At 42.5% G+C, this 22,734-nt stretch overlaps 1 protein-coding gene and 1 non-coding gene across 10 annotated transcripts in view; both read left to right on the top strand.

Moving 5' to 3' along the window:
- Nucleotides 1-22,734, top strand: part of TJP1 (tight junction protein 1) — a 172,243-nt gene that overhangs the window by 54,461 nt on the left and 95,048 nt on the right. Inside the window, exon 1 of one of the 9 annotated variants that reach the window (XM_069981975.1) lies at nt 13,221-13,345. The exons of the other annotated variants lie outside the window; for them this stretch is intronic. The gene's annotated coding sequence lies outside the window, so the exon portion shown is untranslated. Of the gene's footprint in view, nt 1-13,220; nt 13,346-22,734 lie in introns of those variants that run through there. 9 annotated transcript variants of the gene reach the window in all.
- LOC138781814 (U6 spliceosomal RNA) lies at nt 22,262-22,368 on the top strand. Its single transcript, XR_011361536.1, has one exon. It is a non-coding gene; the product is annotated as a U6 spliceosomal RNA (small nuclear RNA).

Raw genomic sequence — 22,734 nt, 5'->3', positions numbered from 1 at the left:
CCCCCTACTCCATCTATACAGTACATGTATATACAGGACCCCCTACTCCATCTATACAGTACATGTATATACAGGACCCCCTACTCCATCTATACAGTACATGTATATACAGGGCCCCCTACTCCATCTATACAGTACATGTATATACAGGACCCCCTACTCCATCTATACAGTACATGTATATACAGGACCCCCTACTCCATCTATACAGTACATGTATATACAGGGCACTACAAGTATACCAAACTGTAACTGGGTAACATTGCCACACCAGACCTGAACAATACCGCCATACTGTGACTGGATAACACTGTCATACCAGACCTGACCAATACCGCCATACTGTGACTGGATAACACTCATACCAGACCTGACCAATACCGCCATACTGTGACTGGATAACACTGTCATACCAGACCTGACCAATACCGCCATACTGTGACTGGATAACACTGTCATATCAGACCTGACCAATACCGCCATACTGTGAATGGATAACACTGCTACACCAGACCTAACCAATACTTCTATACTGTGCTGGATAACACTGTCATACCAGACCTGACCAATACCGCCATACTGTGACTGGATAACACTGCCATACCAGACCTGACCAATACCGCCATACTGTGACTGGATAACACCATCATATCAGACCTGACCAATACTGCCATACTGTGACTGGATAACACCGCTATACCAGACCTGACCAATACCACCATACCGTGACTGGATAACACAGCCACACTAGACCTGACCAATACCGCCATACTGTGACTGGATAACACCGCCATACCAGACATGACCAATACCGACACACTGTGACTGAATAACACTGCCATACGGGTAAATACAACCCTGCAGGTATACAGGACACTACAGGTATTCAGGACCCCAAAACTATACACTACAGGTGCACGGGACCTCCACAAAACTATATACTACAGGTATACAGGACCACAAACTTTACACTACAGGTATAAAGGACCCCAAAATTATACACTACAGGTATACAGGACCTCCACCAACTATATACTTCAGGTATACAGGACCTCCACCGACTATATACTACAGGTATACAGGACCCCAAACTATACACTACAGGTATACAGGACCCCAAAACTATACACTACAGGTATACAGGAACTACACGAACTATATACTACAGGTATATAGGACCTCAAACTATACACTACAGGTATACAGGACCTCAAAACTATACACTAAGGGTATACAAGACCTCCACCAACTATACATTACAGGTATACAGCACCAACTATATACTACAGGTATACAGGACCCCTGAACTATACAGTATAGGTATACAGGACCTTCACCAACTGTACCCTGCAGGTATACAGGACCTCCCTCAACTATACACTACAGGTATACAGTCCCCCCAACTACACACTACAGGTATACAGGACCCCCCCAAATATACACTATAGGTATACAGGCCCCCCAACTATGCACTACAGATATTCGAGACCCCTAAAAACTATACATTGTGGGTATACAGAACCCCTCCAACTATGCACTACAGGTATACACTAATTCCACTGATTAACTCAGATGAAACAATACCTTTAGCTTGGCCTCCTGGGCACCTTAGAACAAATCTAATTAACACACTGACACTTTATACCCGGGCAGCGCCGGGTACATTTTCTAGTAATATATATATATATATATATATATATATATATATATATATATATAGTTACATAGTTACATAGTTAATACGGTTGAAAAAAGACACATGTCCATCAAGTTCAACCAAGGAGGGGATGGATACAGGGAAGGGGGAGGGGTGATAGGTTCTATACATATGCATTTATATTATTTTGGTCTAAGAACTTGTCTAGCCCTGTTTTGAAGCCCTCTACTGTTTTTGCTGTGACCAGATCCTGTGGTAGACTGTTCCACACATTCACAGTTCTCATGGTAAAGAAGGCTTGTCGCCTCCGGAGATTGAACCTTTTTTTCTCCAGGCGGAGGCAGTGCCCTCTTGTTCTTTGAGGGGGTTTTACCTGGAACATCTTTTCCCCATATTTCTTGTAGGGGCCATTTATATATTTAAATAAGTTAATCACATCTCCCCTTAAACGTCTCTTCTCCAGACTAAACAAATGTAATTCTTTTAATCTCTCCTCATAACTAAGATGCTCCATTCCCCTTATTAGTTTAGTTGCCCGTCTTTGTACCCTCTCCAGCTCTAGAACATCCTTTTTATGAATCTGGTTCCAAAACTGGACGGCATACTCCAGATGGGGCCGCACCAAAGCTTTATAAAGCGGTAATATTATATCCCTGTCCCGTGAGTCCATGCCTGTTTTAATGCATGACAATATCCTGCCGGCCTTAGAAGCAGCTGACTGACATTGTGTGCTATTCTATAGTCTATTATCTACAAGTACACCCAGATCCTTCTCCATCAGCGACTCTCCCAGAGTAACTCCCCCCAGGACATATGATGCATGCGGGTTATTTGTACCCAGGTGCATAACTTTACATTTATCCACATTGAACCTCATTTGCCAAGTGGACGCCCAAACGCTCAGTGTGTCTAAGTCATCCTGTAACATCTGCACATCCTCCATAGACTGTACTGTACTACAAAGCTTGGTGTCATCTGCAAAGATAGAAACATTGCTGTTAATTCCATTCTCAATATCATTAATAAACAAGTTAAACAGAAGACGGCAAAGTACTGACCCTTGGGGTACACCAGTTATTACCGGGGACCATTCTCTGGGTACGATTATTAAGCCAGTTTTCAATCCAGTTACACATTAAATTTTCCAAACCAATAGACTTTAACATATATATGTATACATATATATATATATATATACATACACTCACCGGCCACTTTATTAGGTACACCATGCTAGTAACGGGTGGTCTTCTGCTGCTGTAGCCCATCTGCCTCAAAGTTCGACGTACTGTGCGTTCAGAGATGCTCTTCTGCCTACCTTGGTTGTAACGGTTGGCTATTTGAGTCACTGTTGCCCTTCTATCAGCTCGAACCAGTCTGCCCATTCTCCTCTGACCTCTGGCATCAACAAGGCATTTCCGCCCACAGAACTGCCGCTCACTGGAACTTTTTTCTTTTTCGGACCATTCTCTGTAAACCCTAGAGATGGTTGTGCGTGGAAATCCCAGTAGATCAGCAGTTTCTGAAATACTCAGACCAGCCCTTCTGGCACCAACAACCATGCCACGTTCAAAGGCACTCAAATCACCTTTCTTCCCCATACTGATGCTCGGTTTGAACTGCAGGAGATTGTCTTGACCATGTCTACATGCCTAAATGCACTGAGTTGCCGCCATGCAGGGCCGGCTCCAGGTTTTTGTGGGCCCTTGGGCGACAAAGCCTCAGCAGGTCCCTTTGTATAGCACACCTCGGGGCACACCTAGCACACCTCGGGGCACAACTACCAAATAAAGTTTGACAAAATATCGAAAAAAACGTAACTCAGTAACTCACAGGTGACGTCTTCTTTGATCTGAGGCGATCGCTCTCCGTTTCCTCTCCATCTGGCCTGGACCACTATGATGATTTCTTCAAGCTACAATTCATCTCTTCAGGACCTGTCAGACAAACATCTTAGACTCCGCACATTTCCAGCAACTTCCTTCCCTTTTTTCCACCCATAGGCTCCCATACAGTAGTAACTCAACTGTTTGGTGTCATGTGCAGTAAAGTAAGGAGGTTTGTGGGTCCCGTGCTGTGCCCCCCATATAGTAATAATGTCCCCATGCTGTGCCCTCCATATAGTAATAATGCCCTATGTCCCCATAGTAATGCCCCCTGCCATGCCCCCATAGTAGATGCCCCCTGCTCTGCCCCATAGTAATGTCCCCTGTCCCCATAGTAATGCCCACTGCCCCCATAGTAATGCCCCCTGCCCCCATAGTAATTCCCCTCAACACAAGAAAATAAAAAAATAAAATCATACTCACTAATTCGGGTGGGGGACGGGTCCTCTTCTCCCTTGTGTGCACCTTGTGGATCCACCAGCAGGCGTGATGACGTCATCGCTCTGCGCCTGTTGGTGAGAGCGCATCCATGCTAGAATGGACTAGAATGGAGGTGCTAGAAGGAGGTCGTCCCCCTGGAGTCTGTATTCTAGCTTCTTCACCATAGAGCAGGCTAGAATGGAGTTACAATAAGAGACATTACATGAGGTATACCAGGGGGAACTACAACTCCCAGCATGTCCAGCCTGTTATTATGGGAGATCAGAGGACATTACAGGAGGAGATATAATAGGACTACAACTCCCAGCATGGACAGCCTGTTATTATGGGAGATCAGAGGACATCACAGGAGGAGATATAAGAGGAGTACTACAGCTCCCAGCGTGTCCAGCCTGTTATTATGGGAGATCAGAGGACATTACAGGAGGAGATATAATAGGACTACAACTCCCAGCATGGACAGCCTGTTATTATGGGAGATCAGAGGACATCACTGGAGGAGCTATAAGAGGAGGACTACAACTCCCAGCATGTCCAGCCTGTTATTATCGGAGATCAGAGGACATCACTGGAGGAGCTATAAGAGGAGGACTACAACTCCCAGCATGGACAGCCTGTTATTATGGGAGATCAGAGGACATATAAAAGGAGGACTACATCTCCCAACATATCCAGCCTGTTATTATGGGAGATCAGAGACCATTACAGAAGGAGATATAAGAGAAGGACTAAAACTCACAGCATACAGAGGGAAGGTATAAGTGAACCCTGCCCCCTCATGTCACATGACAATGATCACAGGTCCTTCATCCACCTGCACCCTCTCCCGTTCTCAGCCCCGCCCCCTTATGGCGTCACCACAGGTCCTTCCCCAGTGCAGCAAACACGGCAGGTCCTTCCCCAGCCCCTCCAGCCCTCCCCCAGACTTGGGGTCGGCAGCACCCATCTCCCCGGGTGTCCGGGGGGTCGGTGATGCGGCGGGCGTCTGGCTCACTGCTCGGGCAAGTGTCAGGGACCCCTTGAGCGGCCGTGGGCCCCGGCACTTGCCCGGGTATGCCGGGTGCTGACGCTGGCCGTGCCGCCATGTGATTGGCTGATTAGAAATTAAGTGGTAATGTGCAGTTGGACAGGTGTATATATATATATATATATATATATATATATATATATATACTGCCTGAAAGGGATATAAGAATAGCAGCATTATAAGTGTCTTGTGGTGGGTAAGGAGGCGGCTCAAGAACAAGTTTTGATTCTGCAGGTAAATATCACTGTTTAGTCAATTAAAGCCAAAGCTAATCATATATAACAGTAAAATGCTGAGCTAAGCATTAAGCATTTTATGCTTGAAGGGAGAGCTTACTATGTGTGAAAAATAGCTACATGTCACATATTATATTTGGTTAAACCCAATATATGTGTTAAATACTTTTTATTTAAAGTGGTTGTCCCAAAATAGACACTGCTTATCCACAGCATAATAAGTGTCTGATTCCATGGGGTCTCACCAATCACAAGTACTGGAGTCCTATGTCCCCTATTTAAATGGAGTAATGGTCGAGCATGCTTGTTACTGCTCTGCTCGGTCCCTATGAGACTGACCAAGATAGCTGAGCGCTGACCTTGGCTATCTCATGTTATAAAGATTACATGGAGCAGCAGCTGGCATAGGGATCTTGGGACAACCCAATCAAGTCACAGAACATTCAGAATTTTTTTTTCCTCATGTTAAATTTCTCTTAGGCTCTCTTAAATCCACATAGGCCACAGTTTTCCACAAGAAATGTATTGTTGATTTTGCTGCGAGCGCACCATGGATTTCACCACCATATTATAAATCCACAAAAATTGACATGCTGGGGAATTTAAAATCCACACTGTGGCATGTTCATTCCAATGTAGAACTTTTGTATGTGGATGAAATTTAGGAAACACCATCCACTGACCGACTACTGCTGAGGAGTCCACTAATGTGTGAAAGAATCCTCTGTTAGGGGTTATCCAAGATTAGAAAAACACTTAGCTGCTTTCTTCTAAAAAGAGCGCCACACCTGTCCTCAGGTTGTGTATGGTGAAACCCAGCTCCATTCACTTCAATGGAACTAAGCTGTAACATCACATAAACTGAGGCCAAAAGTGGTTCTGTTTAGGAAAGAATGTGACTGTTTTCCAAATCCTGGATAACCCTTTTAATATCCTTATTCCAGATACCACAGTACACCATCAGAAGTCTTGAGAAGTCCATGGGGGAGATTTATCAAGCATGGTGTAAAGTGAAATTGGCTCAGTTGCCCCTAGCAACCAATCAGATTCCACTTTTCATTCCTCACAGACTCTTTAGAAAATGAAAGGTGGAATCTGATTGGTTGCTGGGGGCAACTGAGACAGTTTCACTTTACACCATGTCTGATAAATCTCCACCTATGTTTTGACAGCGCAAAGCTGTTTTGGCAGCACAAAGTGCCCTATACATTATGGTCCTATTACACATTGCACATTTATCATGCGAAAAATCGCTTTATGTTTCGAATTTAAGCGATAATCTTTTAGTGTGAATGCAGGCAACAATCAAAATTGCCTGTGTCATTGATCGCATCTTTTGAGCTGAACCTAAAATCATTGTTAATCGTTCCCTAATCATTGTAATGGTGCGTTTACACACAGAGATTTATCTGACAGATATTTGAAGCCAAAGCCAGGAATGGATTAGAAAAGAGGAGAAATCTTATGGCCCTATTCCACGGAACGATTATCGTTCATTTTCGGACGATATCGACCGCTACGGACGATAATCGTTCCGTGGAATAGAGTGCAACGATCAGCCGACATCGTTCATGTCGGCTGATCGTTGCAGTCGCTTGTTTTTCAACATGTTGAAAAACAAGCGACTGATATAGCAGCGATCTGCTGCCGTCGCTCCGCTGAATAGGAGCATCGGCAGCAGACACTGCTATATCCTATGGGCTGCCCGGACGATCAGCGATCCTCCGAGCAGCCCCCCCGCAGCTCCCCGCCGCCCCGCCCGCACTCACCCGCTCGCTGCAGCCGCGTTGAATAGCGGCGGCAGCGAGCGGCGAACGAGGAGCAAACGCGCGCTAATAGCGCTCGTTTGCTCCTCTAAAACGGCCCGTGGAATAGGGCCATTAGTGTTTCCTTTATGATCTGTTCTTTGTTTATAGTCTATTCCTGGTTTTGGCTTCAAAGATCTGTCAGATTAATCTGTCTGTGTAAACGCACCATTAATGCACATTGTTTGTTCATTTGCTGGGATCAGATGGAGTAAACAATTGTAGTAAAGGTCGTAACTAACGACTATCATTCTATGTAATGTGGTGAACAAGTTCAGATCACTCTAGTTTGCAATCGTTAACCCTTAATAATCACTTCGTCTAATAGGACCCGTAGGTGGTTTAAATGTGATGACTTGCCAGTGTAAATAATACGTATGCTTTAAATATATGTAAGAATGGAGCTCTTTCCTTCTGATAAATGCCTTAGGGCCCTTTTACACAGAAAGATTATCTGACAGATTATCTGCCAAAGATTTGAAGCCAAAGCCAGGACTGGATTTGAAAAGAGGAGAAATCCCAGGCTTTCATGTATGACCTGATCTCTGTTTATAGTCTGTTCCTGGTTTTGGCTTCAAATCTTTGGCAGATTATCTGTCAGATAATCTTTCTGTGTAAAAGGGCCCTTATAAATATATTTAGGTACACAGTGCATTCTCTTATTTTGAAAATGTTGGACTTTTGTCCACACTGTTTTCAGCGCCTTTAAGAAATACACCTTTGGGACTATGGAGGTGTAAATGAAGTCTTAATGGCCCCTGTATTTTTAAGAACTATTTAGCCCTATTGCGGCTACAATTTTACAGTTCTCATCCAGTTCACATAGTACACTCCCCAGTCCCTCTGTGTAGCTTTTGCAAGAACTGTGCCCTATTGTGTTAAAATTCATCTTTGTTGTTTTAGAACAACACACCTAGTAGTCATTTCCCCAGTGATCATTTATTTCATGTTTTTTTCTATTATAAAAGGCTTTCCATTGCCAATGTAAAGTTACCTAGAGTCAGTGTAACAGAACAAGGCCTCCTTACATACAAAGTGTTTACATAGTTTTATCCCATTACATGTCCAAAAACAAGGAAGGGAAAGTAAACTAGTTGCTTTGAAAATGTTGTCCAATCTACACAATGTTATCAAGCAGGGAAAACTACACAGTTTTATGTATAAATTTGTTTGAAAAGACTTATCTGTCAGATATCTTTTGGTGTAATAGGACCTTTATTGATAGACATCCCAATTTATTCTGGGTTTAGTAATCTAGCAGATTACTAAACCCAGGCAGTCTTAGGGCCCTATTCCACAGTAACAATAATCGGCCAGATCGGCCCCATTTGGCCCGATTCGGGCGATTATCCTTTAGGGCCAGATTATTCCTTTAGGGCCAGACCTAAAATCATTGTTCCCCCACCGCGCATCGCTACGGTTGAATAGCGGTGCGCGGTGGGCGACCGACGATTTGACAGCAGCAGCATCATCATACATTACCTGCAGGTCTTCTTCTCCGCGCTGTCTTCCTCCCCGTCTCCCGCGCGCTCTATCTTCTGAATGGCCGGTCAGCTGACGGAGCGCTCAGCCAATCACAGGCCGGGACCGCCGCGGCCTGTGATTGGCTGAGTGTGGCCTGTCAGCTGACCGGCCATTCTGAAGATAGAGCGCGCAGGACCCGGGGATGAAGACAGCGCGGAGAAGAAGACCTGCAGGTAATGTATGATGCTGCAAGGGCTGCAAGTACATCGGTAATGATGTCCTTGCAGCCCTCGCTCAACGATCATCGGGCCGTGGAATAGGCCCAGTATTCAGTCATTGACAACGTTCTAAATGTTAGTGTACCTACAGAAGTAGTTGTCAACCATCGATTAGGACAACCTAGTTGACCAGCAGAGATTTAACGCCTTGGTGCTGTGTGATTAGTGCCATACATGTCTAAAGTAGTTTACTCTTAGGGTCCTATTCCACAGGCTGATGGCGGCCCGATCAATCATGTAAATGAGCACCGATCTTCTAGATTGGCGCTCGTTTACTGGGCCTATTACATGGCCCGATAATCGTTTAGCAAGGGCTGCAGGGACATTGTTACAGATGTCATTGCAGCCCTTGTTAAACACCATACATTACCTAACCATGTTGCAGCCAGTGATTGGCTGAGTGGTCTGTCAGCTCAGACAGGCCGCACCGAAGCTGTTGCTGCGCACAGAACAGGGACAAAGAAGGAGCGTAGGAGAAGACCTGCAACATGCTTAGGTAAAGTATTGTGCTTGTGGAATCGTCGGTCACCTGCAGCGCATAACTATTCTACGCAGCGATGCTCGGTCAGTGCCAGATGATTTTAGGTTTTAAGATTTTAGGCCCTATTCCACCAACAGATCTGACGACAGATTATCTGCCAAAGATTTGAAGCCAAACCCAGGAACAGACTATAATCAGAGAACAGGTCATAAAGGAAAGACTGGATTTCTCCTTTTTTCAAATCCACTCCTGAGTTTGGCTTCAAATCTTTGGCAGATAATCTGTCGTCAGATCTGTTGGTGGAATAAGGCCTAACACTCTCAATGGTAGATTAAGGGCCGCAATGAGCATATCACTCTGTACACAAGGTGGTTTAGCAGTGGGGGTATACAAGCTGTGTGACAGGACCCATTTGTATGGGGATGTAGTCATGATGGTTAGCCAGAGTGATCAACAGCAGGGTGCAGGTGAGCACAGCTGGCCCTAATATTGGGCATTTGAACTCAGGTGCAGAGTAGTGGAGGTGGTGAGGGCAGATATGGCTTGGCAGCGAGGTGTTGAAATCAGTTGGGCTCCTTACTACATAATGTTCCTATTAGGTTATTATCATCTTACATTTTCCTGTTTGTGCTGAAATCATAAATCTCAGTGGAAGAGTGACCCTTGCAATGTAGTAAACATATATTTGTGTTGGAAGAATTGCTTTCATTTCTGTACTTTCTGTACTTTCTGGATAGCGTAGACTGCAGGCAGCGGTTAACACTTGCAGTTAACATTTGCTCAAGTTTCAGGTTTACTTGCTGGTTACTAGTGGGTTAACTGCATTGGTTAGCTAGATATGTTCTAGAGTTACAATACCTTATGTCTGTAATAAATCAAATCTAATATAATTCATGTTTTGTTTATATACTTATTTTTACTTAGACTGCTGTTGCCGAGTGACAAAGTCCATGATATGACCCTGGAAGCCCCATCCTTATAGATGTTACCACCAGGGGGGAGGGGTGAGAACAGTCTGGCATCTCTGCTCTTTACCTCCCTTTGACATGAGTTTCGAAGGGACGGGAAGGGAGGGGACCATCCTGCTGAGAAGAATCAGCTAAAGAATTTGGGTTAATGAAGCTATTTTTAAAATCCTCCACACTACGACCACTATTACACACATTCACACTAGCAACTGCTTCTAAAAGTGGACATTACTTTTGCCAGCATCTCAGTTTATTTTGGTATTGTTTATTTTACTTCTAGACAACTTTCTGACAACTTTTTATTCTATTTCAGAGAGGCAATGCTTACACGTCATGTCACCCTGCTAAAACTAGATATAAATGGTTATAATGGAAGAGAGGGAAAACTGCCGTAATTATTCCCATTTAAGATGAGTGGTATTATAGGAAGAGGAAGCACATAAATGTTACTTTATGAGCTATTTATTTAATAAGAACTATAAGCATAGAATTTTAAAAAGCCATATTATATTGACGATAAAATGTATTATTCAGTGATCCCAGTATATTATAAATGCTGAGCTAAAGAAAACCACTGCTCTTTCAAATGCTTCATTTGCAAACTTCAACTTCTGCCGCAGCAGAATAGGAATTCATCCCATTGCCAACACTTGGCACAATATTTTGATTCTAGATTTTGTGCACAGTATTCAAATCAAGTGATTTTATTATTATTTATGGTAATAGAAAGATGCTATGGTTATCTTAGTATCCACAAGCTATGGTCACTATCAGATGCTTCCCTCTGTCAGTAAAGGACAGTCATCCGATGTACAAGAAAGTCATTCCTAGCATTGTAACATGTCAAATTGGCGTGCTGGAAGATCCCATCTGCCCAAGGGAACACAAATCAGCATGTATGGGTATACATGATCTGCAAGGAGGGATTCACACCCAAAACGGTTGAGAGTGGCTTCCATGTGGATAGGTGGGAACAGAGAATGCAATGAAAACGTAAAGCTGCTCCCACTAGCTTGGCTGCAGAATGTTTGTTCTCTGATATCTCTTACTGACACCAACATATATCCTTCGGCTATGTTCACACAACGTTTTTTCTTGTCCATCTATAATTTTTTAAATTTTGAGTCCAAAATGACATCTGTTATTTTGAGGATTGGTCGCCCGTCAGTGCAATGACGGCTATTGGTACATTATTCTAGTTCAGGTCGACTGATTGGCCTTTGGATGTGTCTTTAATTGAAAAGTCCATTGAATTTAATAGTAAAAACGAAAAAAGGATGGTGAAAAAAGAAAAACTGTGTGTAAAAAACTAAAAATAATGTCCGCTGTGTGCAAAAGACGTCTGAAAATAATTGATATGATCATTATTTTGACATGACTTATCAAAGAAGGCAACCCCCTCCCAATCAGTAGAGGTCCAATTCTATTACTGTCAGGAAAATTAAAGTTTTTTATTATCAATAAAAAATATAAATAGCCGGGGTGCAGTGACCATCTATCTGCTTCTTAGCCCCATACTAAGTAGGGTTTGCTGGACATGTGTTTTGTTACATGTCCAATAGCCCCCCAATAATCATTCCTTTTTCCATGACATCAATGAGGGATACATGTGCAGCCTATCCCAAACCTTATATATCCACCAAGGCAGCTCATCACCTGTAACTTCCTTCCATAATAATGCGACTTCTCTGTGTATCATTACCCATGTAAGCAATAACCTGCTTCGTGGTGCCTTCACATGGTACTTATTTATTATTGGTTTTGGTGGCTTTTTTGTTTTGTGACATTTTGTAGATGAATACAAGGAAATAAAATGTCATGCATTTTGTAAAAAATTCCACTGACCCCAAACACTCTATAGAAACTTCAAAAGCCCAATTGCTTTGTAGTACATTGCAATGGGCAAGTAGTTCCTGCATCATACTATACTATCTTATACTATATTATACTATACTTATGTTGTGGGGACAGTAACAAGGGACATCTAAATAATCAGACAGAATGAGGTGCTTCCCTGGCAGTCAGGTGCCTAGTAATGGACCACAGGTCTGCCTTGTTTATAAGCCTATTAGGCCTAAGGGTATGATCACACTGAGGAATAGGCGAGGAATTGAAGAGGAAAGTTTTCTGCTTGAAATTCCTTGCGTATTCATCTCTGGCAGAATAGGTGCAGAATTGAAGCAGAATTGAAGCCTCTTTGACTTCTATACGATTTCTCTAGCAGATTCCTTACAATCAATTGACATGTCAATTCTTTGGGCAGAAAGCAGATCCACAGGGAAAAATTCTGCGTGACAACTCTGTGTGAACAACAGAGGAGAAATCCCATTGAACACAATGGGACATTGCTCTGTTTATATTTTACAGATAAAATTTCAAGCAGAATCGGCAGGAAATTAGGCACGGATTCCGCTTCAAATTCTTTGCTAATTCCTCAGTGTGAATATACTCTAAAAGGCTGCCTGTCAGTTTGACTCTGACAGGCATATTACACTGCTATGCAGAGATATTGCAATGTATTATACGATCAGTATATTTAGAAGTTATACTGATAAGTATTAAACTGGCTATAAACCGTACAAAAAATGTTGTTTAGCAAAGAGTTATAACTCCTATCGTGAGTCCTTTCTCTGAAGGAGGAAAATAAGGTCTATACTATATACATAAAGACTATATAGATATAGATAAAGTGGCAAAATTTTGCTGTGCACTAGAAATATATTTATGCATCTACTGTACTTGACATTTAGTTTCTGAAGAATATTAAATGCACTCATTTCTGTTACTATATTGATGCCTGGGTGGAAGCAGTTACTACTTGAGTTACCTGAAATACAGGTGTTGATGGGTGGACTATAACCTGCTTCTTCTGGGCTGTGAGTAACGCTCTGATTTCTTGACGGTAGGGGTGGAGTATGAGAGTGTAGCAGGTTTGTGTGTGTCCATTTGCTGACATTACATTGCCTGTCTGAGTTTCCTCTTTAAAGGACTCCTTCATTGTGCTGTAAGCTGGTGTGTGGAGTCTACACTAACTCTTACTGGATAGTTTGGTGTTGCTGTGCCGAGTGAAACTATGCAGTTTCGATGTGAGGCCACATACTGGTATGTACACCTAGTAAACTTTGAGCGATAAGAGTGAACACTCCTTGCTTTCTGCTCTACGTTTACATAACTTGGAGAGATCACACAGTCAATGCTTAAACCGTCAGTGTGTATTAACACAAAGCTATTAAAGTGAATTACACGTTTAGGAAGCCGTAATGACGTCCATATGTTGGCAATAGCTGTACAGAAGATACATTGTTGTTGTTAAATACTTTGCTGTGCTTATATTGTTTGATGGTTCCCTGGGCTCTAATGCAGAAGAGTTGCTGCTCTCACAAATTTAAGATACCCCTAGGAGGCAGATCCTGGGCAAGAATGTGAAAAATGTGTGCCCAGGCAATGGTTAATGTCACTGGCATCCAGAGATTCAAATATAGACTGGTGATAAGGGCTTTGGCGCCTGACAAATTCCGTTGAAAAACCACATTGGTCTTTTGCTTGAATATTGTTGGCTTTTGTGCCTTGCTTAAATTCATGTGGCTGGTTAAAATTTTGCCTGAAAGCTGTATTTAAAAAAAATACCTACAGGATAACATGCCTGTACTGAAACATTGAATCTGAATTATTGATGGAAATTAATATAAATTGCCAAAGTTGTATTCCTTCTATTCCGCTATGCTGCCTGTAAAGCATGGAGTCATGAAGAGCTAAATGGCGGCTTTTATGTAAACAGTGTGTACCATTACTATCTCTCATTACTTTATACCTACGTGTGGAGGTAACCAGCAAAGTGTTAGGACATGTATATGACATATATTCCTAGTTCTGTTTACCATAAAGCATGGACGTGTGCCATAGGACTGGGCTATTATATAATGTTTCACTGCCACATTCTTGTTCTGACATTCTTAAGTATTTGCCGGCTATATAATGTTGCATGGTCACTAAATTATTAAAAACAGAACACCACTCTGCTGTAAACAGAGCTGTCCTGCGGTGTATATATATATATATATATATATATATATATATATATATATAGTGACAGTGTCCCTTAGAAAAGCAGTGTTGCCCAATTTTCCTGGGAAAAATGGGATTCCTCTGAACTTTATCAGGGGTTTCCCAAAGGATGCTTCAGCAGGAAGACCTGTCAGCAAGGATGCTCAGCAAAGCAGTTAACCAATCTGGAAAAGATCATAGCTGTGGGGCAGATTTCTAGAATATTTGATTTATCTGTATACTAAACTTTGTTGATTTAAGAACAGGACTAAGGGTTCCCCTTTAGGCCTGAATGACACTGGTTCCTGTAGGTACAGATATGACCGAGAGTGGGGGATTTAGGGTCTGCTAATATTCTCACTCTGTCATAGTTGCAGGGATCTGGTATCTACTATCTAATAAGCCACACTTGTCCACATATCTCCAAAATTATGGCTACATTCACACGTTCCTGAATTTTACAGTACTGTACATTATGTCTGCAATCTGCAAAAAATGCATCCCCAATGCATCCATAATCTGTATGTTTTACGGATCTGTAAAAGTGGGAAGTCGCTTAAAAATGGCTAGGAGGCTGGTTAAAATGGCGGCCAGGAGGAGCTACAGTTGTGACATCAGAATTATGGATCTGTACTTTGCAACTGTCAGGGAAGGACCAGAAGGTACAAGGACAGGTGAACCCTGACGCTGGCACCCACCCCACTGATACTACCTACTTGCCTCAGATGCCCTAGATGGCAAACGGACAACTGGACGGCAGTCCCTGTACTAGCTAAGGTGCAACACAAAACAAACAAGACAGACTAACACAACAAGAGAAGAGTCAGAATTCCGGGTCAATAACAATCGAGCGGCGAGGTACAAACACGAGTCCAGAGAGTAGTCAGAAAAGCAAGCCAGAGGGTCAGGTAACGGGAAAAGCAAGGTCAGGAATAAATGCGAGGTCAAGAAAACACTAGGGAAACTAGGCTCTATCGCAGGCAAGGACTGAGACACTGGGGAAGGAACTTATACAGCCCGGAGTCCCAGCCCCCAAAAAACATTGGAGCTGAGACTCCAGGATAACACCAAGTGAAGCATACGACTGGAGCCTGCTGCTGTCAGTCATATGCCTAACGCCGCTCAGCTGGGGAAGAGTGAGCCCCAGCCGCGGCTAGCAGTAGGCGTATCCAGCAGGCTGACTGCCAGGGACGCTGCCGACGCGCCCCTAGCAACCAGCCATGCACCTAGGACGCCGTCGGCGTCTCCTGCTCTCAGCCGCGCGCACCCGATGAGCAGAGCCGGGAGCGAGGCCGGCCGTGAAGTAACGACAGTGGGCCGGTCACTAGGGACGCCGGCGGCGCGCCCCCAGCAACCGGCCCTGCACGTCACCAAGGACGCCAGCGGCTTTGCTCAGAGCCCGGCCGTGCGCTCCGGCAGAGCCAGGAGCCGAGCGCACGGCCCGGACCCTGACAGCAACGTTACGGATGATACTTCTGTAACGTCTGCAAATTCCAGACAATCCGATAGACTTCTATGGATTACGGGCTAAATTCACGGACCTGTAAATTACAGACAGGTGAATAGTAATTAATAGGTCCTTACTGTAAACATGTAAGTGTAACCTAAGGATAAGTTCCCTCCATCTTTGCAAAAAATTATTGGGCTGTCTAACTGGAAAATATACTTGCCAACTGTTTTAATTTTCTCAATGCAGTCATGCCAACTATACCTCAAAGTGAATAGGGTTTGTGCTAATCTGATTTAAAAGGGACATTCCTGGGTGTTTTGGGGTAATTTAGGGGAAAACTGGCATTACATTGGGCATTTAGGGTACAAACCCACTTGACGTATTTGCTGCGTGAATTAGTCTTAAAAATAAGCAGGCAAAACGCAGGTTGGCTTTATACAATTGTTCTGCGTTAAAATACGCAATTGCGTATTTTTGAAGTTTGAAGCTACATGCGTTTTTCGCACAGGTTGTTAACAACTAATGCTTTGCTAACAACAAGCTTCACGCTGCAAAAATACGCAATTGCGTATTTTAACGCAGAACAATCGTATAAAGCCAACCTGCGTTTTGCCTGCTTATTTTTAAGACTGATTCACGCAGTAAATACGTCAAGTGGGTTTGTACCCTAAAGCAATATTTAGAGAGTGTGTATCTTTGATCCTTGAAGGGAACCTGTCATTTTCTAACCACACAAGCTGCTTTTATGGCCTGACAGGTGAAACAACGCTGATTGCCAGTATGTGTTTCTTATCTTGTACTTACTGGCATTCCCTGCAGTCTGTAAAAAGTCAATGTGCTGAAACCCTTAGTAGTCCTCTCCATTATATTATGCCAGGCTTAGTAGTTCTCTTTATGCATTAGTAGTAAACACAACATTTGACGCCTGACTGCGGGGAAATGCAAGTAAGTACTGAGATAAAAATTACGTATTTGGAAATAACCTGATAGTTCAGCCGTTCAGCTTTGGCTGAACTTAGTGTAAGTTTGCTCATCTCTAGTATTCAGCCTTTACAGTTTGTGGGGGTTAATCATAAAAAGAGAGTCCCCATACAGAGATTGTCTGGGATAAAGCAATTGAAAACCTATGCACAGGATAGGCTACCAATAGTTGATCAGCTGGATGCCCACACACTACAGTGAGAACTGAGCCGGAAGCAGTTGGCTTTGTTCCATGTGTATCGGTGGCGTCGGTGTACTGCAGTCTCGGCTCCTAGTCACTTCAGTAGTAGCTGAGGCTGCAGTACCCTGGTGCTATCAATTTTTTTTATCCCAGACAACCTCTTCAATCTTTACTAGATACAGCATCTTCTGCAGTTTGTGTGTGATAGTGGCATGGATATTTGCTATATATGTTTCAAGCTTGTACAAGAAACAGCTATTTAAATCCTAAGGAAACAAGAATGCCCATGGCATTGGACTAGAGGTTCTAAAGAACTCTTCACTTCTGACACGTAATGTCAGCCTTTGATTGGTTAATCGTCCACTGTAATCTGTGGTACCTAAATGTTACCATCAGGCCCTGAATTGTGGTATCTAAATGTTACCATCAGGCCCTGAATTATGGTACCTAAATGTTACCATCAGGCCCTGAACTGTGGTACCTAAATGTTACCATCAGGCCCTGAACTGTGGTACCTAAATGTTACCATCAGGCCCTGAATTGTGGTACCTAAATGTTACCATCAGGCCCTGAATTATGGTACCTAAATGTTACCATCAGGCCCTGAATTGTGGTACCTAAATGTTACCATCAGCCCCTGAATTATGGTACCTAAATGTTACCATCAGGCCCTGAACTGTGGTACCTAAATGTTACCATCAGGCCCTGAACTGTGGTACCTAAATGTTACCATCAGGCCCTGAATTGTGGTACCTAAATGTTACCATCAGGCCCTGAATTATGGTACCTAAATGTTACCATCAGGCCCTGAATTGTGGTACCTAAATGTTACCATCAGGCCCTGAATTATGGTACCTAAATGTTACCATCAGGCCCTGAATTGTGGTACCTAAATGTTACCATCAGGCCCTGAACTGTGGTACCTAAATGTTACCATCAGACCCTGAATTGTGGTACCTAAATGTTACCATCAGGCCCTGAATTATGGTACCTAAATGTTACCATCAGGCCCTGAACTGTGGTACCTAAATGTTACCATCAGGCCCTGAACTGTGGTACCTAAATGTTACCATCAGGCCCTGAATTGTGGTACCTAAATGTTACCATCAGGCCCTGAATTGTGGTACCTAAATGTTACCATCAGGCCCTGAATTGTGGTACCTAAATGTTACCATCAGGCCCTGAATTGTGGTACCTAAATGTTACCATCAGGCCCTGAACTGTGGTACCTAAATGTTACCATCAGACCCTGAATTGTGGTACCTAAATGTTACCATCAGGCCCTGAATTATGGTACCTAAATGTTACCATCAGGCTCTGAACTGTGGTACCTAAATGTTACCATCAGGCCCTGAACTGTGGTACCTAAATGTTACCATCAGGCCCTGAACTGTGGTACCTAAATGTTACCATCAGGCCCTGAACTGTGGTACCTAAATGTTACCATCAGGCCCTGAACTGTGGTACCTAAATGTTACCATCAGGCCCTGAATTGTGGTACCTAAATGTTACCATCAGGCCCTGAATTATGGTACCTAAATGTTACCATCAGGCCCTGAATTATGGTACCTAAATGTTACCATCAGGCCCTGAATTGTGGTACCTAAATGTTACCATCAGGCCCTGAATTGTGGTACCTAAATGTTACCATCAGGCCCTGAATTGTGGTACCTAAATGTTACCATCAGGCCCTGAATTGTGGTACCTAAATGTTACCATCAGGCCCTGAACTGTGGTACCTAAATGTTACCATCAGGCCCTGAATTGTGGTACCTAAATGTTACCATCTGGCCCTGAAGTGTGGAACCTAAATGTTACCATCAGGCCCTGAATTGTGGTACCTAAATGTTACCATCAGGCCCTGAATTGTTAGAACATTTTTACTGTCCACTATTTGTATCTATCAAGAAATAAAAGGACAAGGTTGAGCCTTCATTATGTCTTCTAGTAATGTGGACATACATGAGTTTTCAGGAACACTATGAGTAAGTTCTCAGGACATAAAGTCCGTAGAACAGTCACTGTTGTTCAGCTATGACTACACTGAGTATTATGAGAAATTATAGCACATGATAAATGCTTTGTACTTGACTGGGATTGATTAATATCGCAAATTTATGGCTTATGCCGAAATTACTGCAGTATTATAGTTTGTATTATAGAATTATATTCCATTATATGAGTTCTCTTTATTTTTCAGTTTAAGCCTATTATTTAGTCATTTCCTGTCAAGTGTCACTCAACATAGGTGTAGCACAACATATAATAAAGCCAGATCTGTAGTCATTAAGTAGACTCATAGGACATGTCATCACATGTGCACGTTTACGTAATATTCCTGGCATTCTGACACAGGTTTCATTTGCGATGACTCTTGTTACCATAGGCCGTGTGCTTATTTATATCAGTCGATGACTCTTCTTTCTAGAGTTGTTATTGTTTTATTGTATCATTGGGCTAAAATATTGGCAAGTAACCTGTACCTCTACTGATCCTGTGAAAGCATGATTCAGTGTCCTGAAAGTGGGAGAGTTGTAGTTTCACAAGAGCTGAGACTCAACAAGCTTCCCTTGGTGGTCATAAAGACCATAGACCATACCTAAGACCATGGCTGATGCCCCACATGTTATTACATTGCACTAAATGCTTTCAGTTCAGGTCACTACAGTCAACCCGGGACTTGAGTCTGTAATATGGACCCCATAAATACGTATATGTATAATATGTAATGCACTTGTGTGATGCTGGTGTATGTAATTGCTTCTTGGTCTATTCAGTATCAGACACGTGTGCCAACATTTGGCCAGTTGCCTGCAATATGTAGTGAGTTATAATATTAGTATGCAATACCTGGATATTGCTACCAAAGTCTTTCAAAACAAGGTTTTACATAATACTGACTGTATGATATTCCCAGTCTTGTATTAATTCAATGACTAGCGTCTACCTACAGCTGTGGGGTTTCTCTTACCTGGAAAAGAAATATTAAAGGAGGCTTAAGAATGTTTGTTTTGCTGCACAGTGTTTGCTTAGTGAATACTGTCAGACTTTGAATCGCTTCTATATAGCAACTAAAGCTCACTGTCCTTACCTGAAGCCACTGTATTCGCTCCAGGTTATGTTGCCTAATGGAAAACAATCTCTTTAAAAATTTATAAAATAATTGAGGGTTTTTGAGGGTTAAATATAATGCATGTATTTTTTCCATTAACAGCCTCTTCCCTGCATATTGGGGCCTTATTAGTTAGGGCCCTATCACAGGGGACAATTATTGTTTATTATTGATTATATCGTTTGAATTTAAACGATAATCGTTTTGTGTAAATGCAACCAACGGTCATACGATCCACAAGAGATTAACCATAGTTCGCTTGGCGCTGACACCAAAATCATTGTTAATTGTTTGCTGTAATTCCACATTCGTTCACTAATCGCTCACTAATTGTTTAGTGTAATTCCACATTGTTTCTTCATTTGCTGGGATCAGTACGATCGTAACTAACGACAATCGTTCTGTGTAATATGGTGAACGATTTCAGGTCAACGATAAACAATCTCATTTGCGATTGTTTATTGTTAATCTTTAAAAATCGCTTCATCCAATAGGACCCTCAGGGTGCGTTTACACAAAAAGATTTATCTGACAGATTTTGGAAGCCAAAGCCAGGAATAGATTTGAAAAGAGGATAGATCCCAGTCTTTCCTTTATGACCTGATCCCTGTTTATAGTCTGTTCCTGGTTTTGGCTTCAAAGATCTGTCAGCTAAATCTGTCTGTGTAAACGCACCATTAGTGTCCATTCTCTGCTTATCACCTGCTGTGCTTTACCAAACCTGCAATCGTATGATTGTAGTTAATAAAGTAGATTTGTTACTGTGACCAGTTGTTTTTGTTGCATTAGGATGATACAATACTTACTCTGAAAATGCACGGAATTACTGCAGTCATGTGACCGCAGCAATGGTGATGCAAAAGACTTCACAGAACATTGCACGGCTCCTATTTGTAAAGAGGATACACATATGTAATGGCATGTGTAAGGTTGCAGACCACCACATTTTTACAAAGTCTAGGCCAAAATGCTTATTAGATGGGGCGATTATTGGCTGAATGGGATGATAGTTGCCCCATGTAATAGATTCAGTGATCAGATGACAAACAAGAAACATTCCTTTGTCGGCTGATGATTGGGATTATGTACGCCTAAAAATCATAGTTGTTGGCCTGTTTAATTCATCAGCAATAGAAGCTTGTATCGGGCAGCTATCTGCCTATGTAACACAGCACTAAGAGATTTAAAGGTCAGCAGATCCCACATGAGGTTGCATCCAGCGGCATGTCACTGCGGCAACAAATTGCTGGTCACAGCACTAACATCACTGGCAACAACATTGCACTTAGTGGTGGACACAGTAAAATACAAAGCATAATACAACAGTAAAATAGGTATAAAACATATCCGTTTTGAATCTAATAATGTGCTACATTAAATTCTTCCGAAAAAATTTCAGTCTTTGCACACGTTGGAAAAATTGTATTTTACTTTTATTTTACTGTGTGAACATAGCCTTAAAGGGATTTTTTTTCTGTATACATTTTTAGTCAATTCACCAGGATTCCTAGTGGTCAGAGAACCCTCTTCAGCATTTCTGTTGTGTAAGGGCACTGTACATAGAGGATACCAGAACATAGAGAGGAAGCCATTAGAGAGCTGGAAACAGTTTCTGTAGAATAAAGAAAGCTCTTGAGTAAAAAGCTTCTGCATGAGACGTCTATGTTATTAAAGCTAGTACCTCTGTTCACAGCAGAAATATAGGGAACTGTCAGATCATAAAAGTCAGAGCGTTTTATATGCTGCTTTTAATCAGCACAGATTAAAATGCTACCGAGCTGTTTACAGAGCTGAACATTTTGCTCCACCATCTTTTCATCTTCTAGCTGACTACCTCAGGCAGAGCTGTTTGCATTCCTAGTTCCGAGGATTATAATAAAGCCTGGAAAGCATCTGCTACAGGTGGAATTACTACTCTCTCAGGAACTCTGATGGCATTCTCTATTATCTGACATCAGTAATTGCAGGTAACATCACAGTCAAATAATATTCTGTCCACAACACAAGTGCCCAGTTGTAGTATTGCTGTAGGCATACGCTATTCATATAGCATAGACATTAAAGGGGTGCTCCACTAACTTATCCCCTATCAAGTTGTCTGATCCAGTAAAGGGTCTGACGGCTGGGATCCCTCATGATCTCCCCAACAAGGATCGACCCTCCTGACTAAATGGAGTGGGGAGACGAGCATGCACAGTGGAGCCTTAGGAGCCAAGTGCTTTACTCAACTAGTATATCTATAGAAATTGAGTGCTTGCTTCAGCAGCACATATACTAAAATTGGAACGATACAGAGAAGATTAGCATGGCCCCTGCGCAAGTATGACACGCAAATTTGTGAAACGTTCCATATTTTTAAATGCATTCCCTTATTTATAAAGATGGCTGGACCATAAGAACAATGAAGCACTTTGCCCCTCTGCCATTTTGTCTTGCACCCCCTCCTGATAGTATGTAAGCTCATGCATGCGAGCAGGGCCCTCACTCCTCATGTATGGAAAATTATATGTATATCTCTGTAATATCTATTTTTGTCTATGTATGTACCCCCAGAATTGTAAAGTGCTGCGGAATCTGTTGGCGCTATATAAATAGAAAATATTATTATTTTTATTATTATATGGTGTGGCAGTGCTCAAGCTCGTGTTGCCATTTCATTTAGAGAGTTGAATTCCGGCTCAGAAGATGACTGGGGGGTCCCAGCAGTTGAACCCTCCCACAAC

Source organism: Dendropsophus ebraccatus, chromosome 1 (genome assembly GCF_027789765.1).
Source record: "Dendropsophus ebraccatus isolate aDenEbr1 chromosome 1, aDenEbr1.pat, whole genome shotgun sequence".
Taxonomy (NCBI): domain Eukaryota; kingdom Metazoa; phylum Chordata; class Amphibia; order Anura; family Hylidae; genus Dendropsophus; species Dendropsophus ebraccatus.
This window is presented reverse-complemented; position numbering and strand designations above follow the sequence as displayed.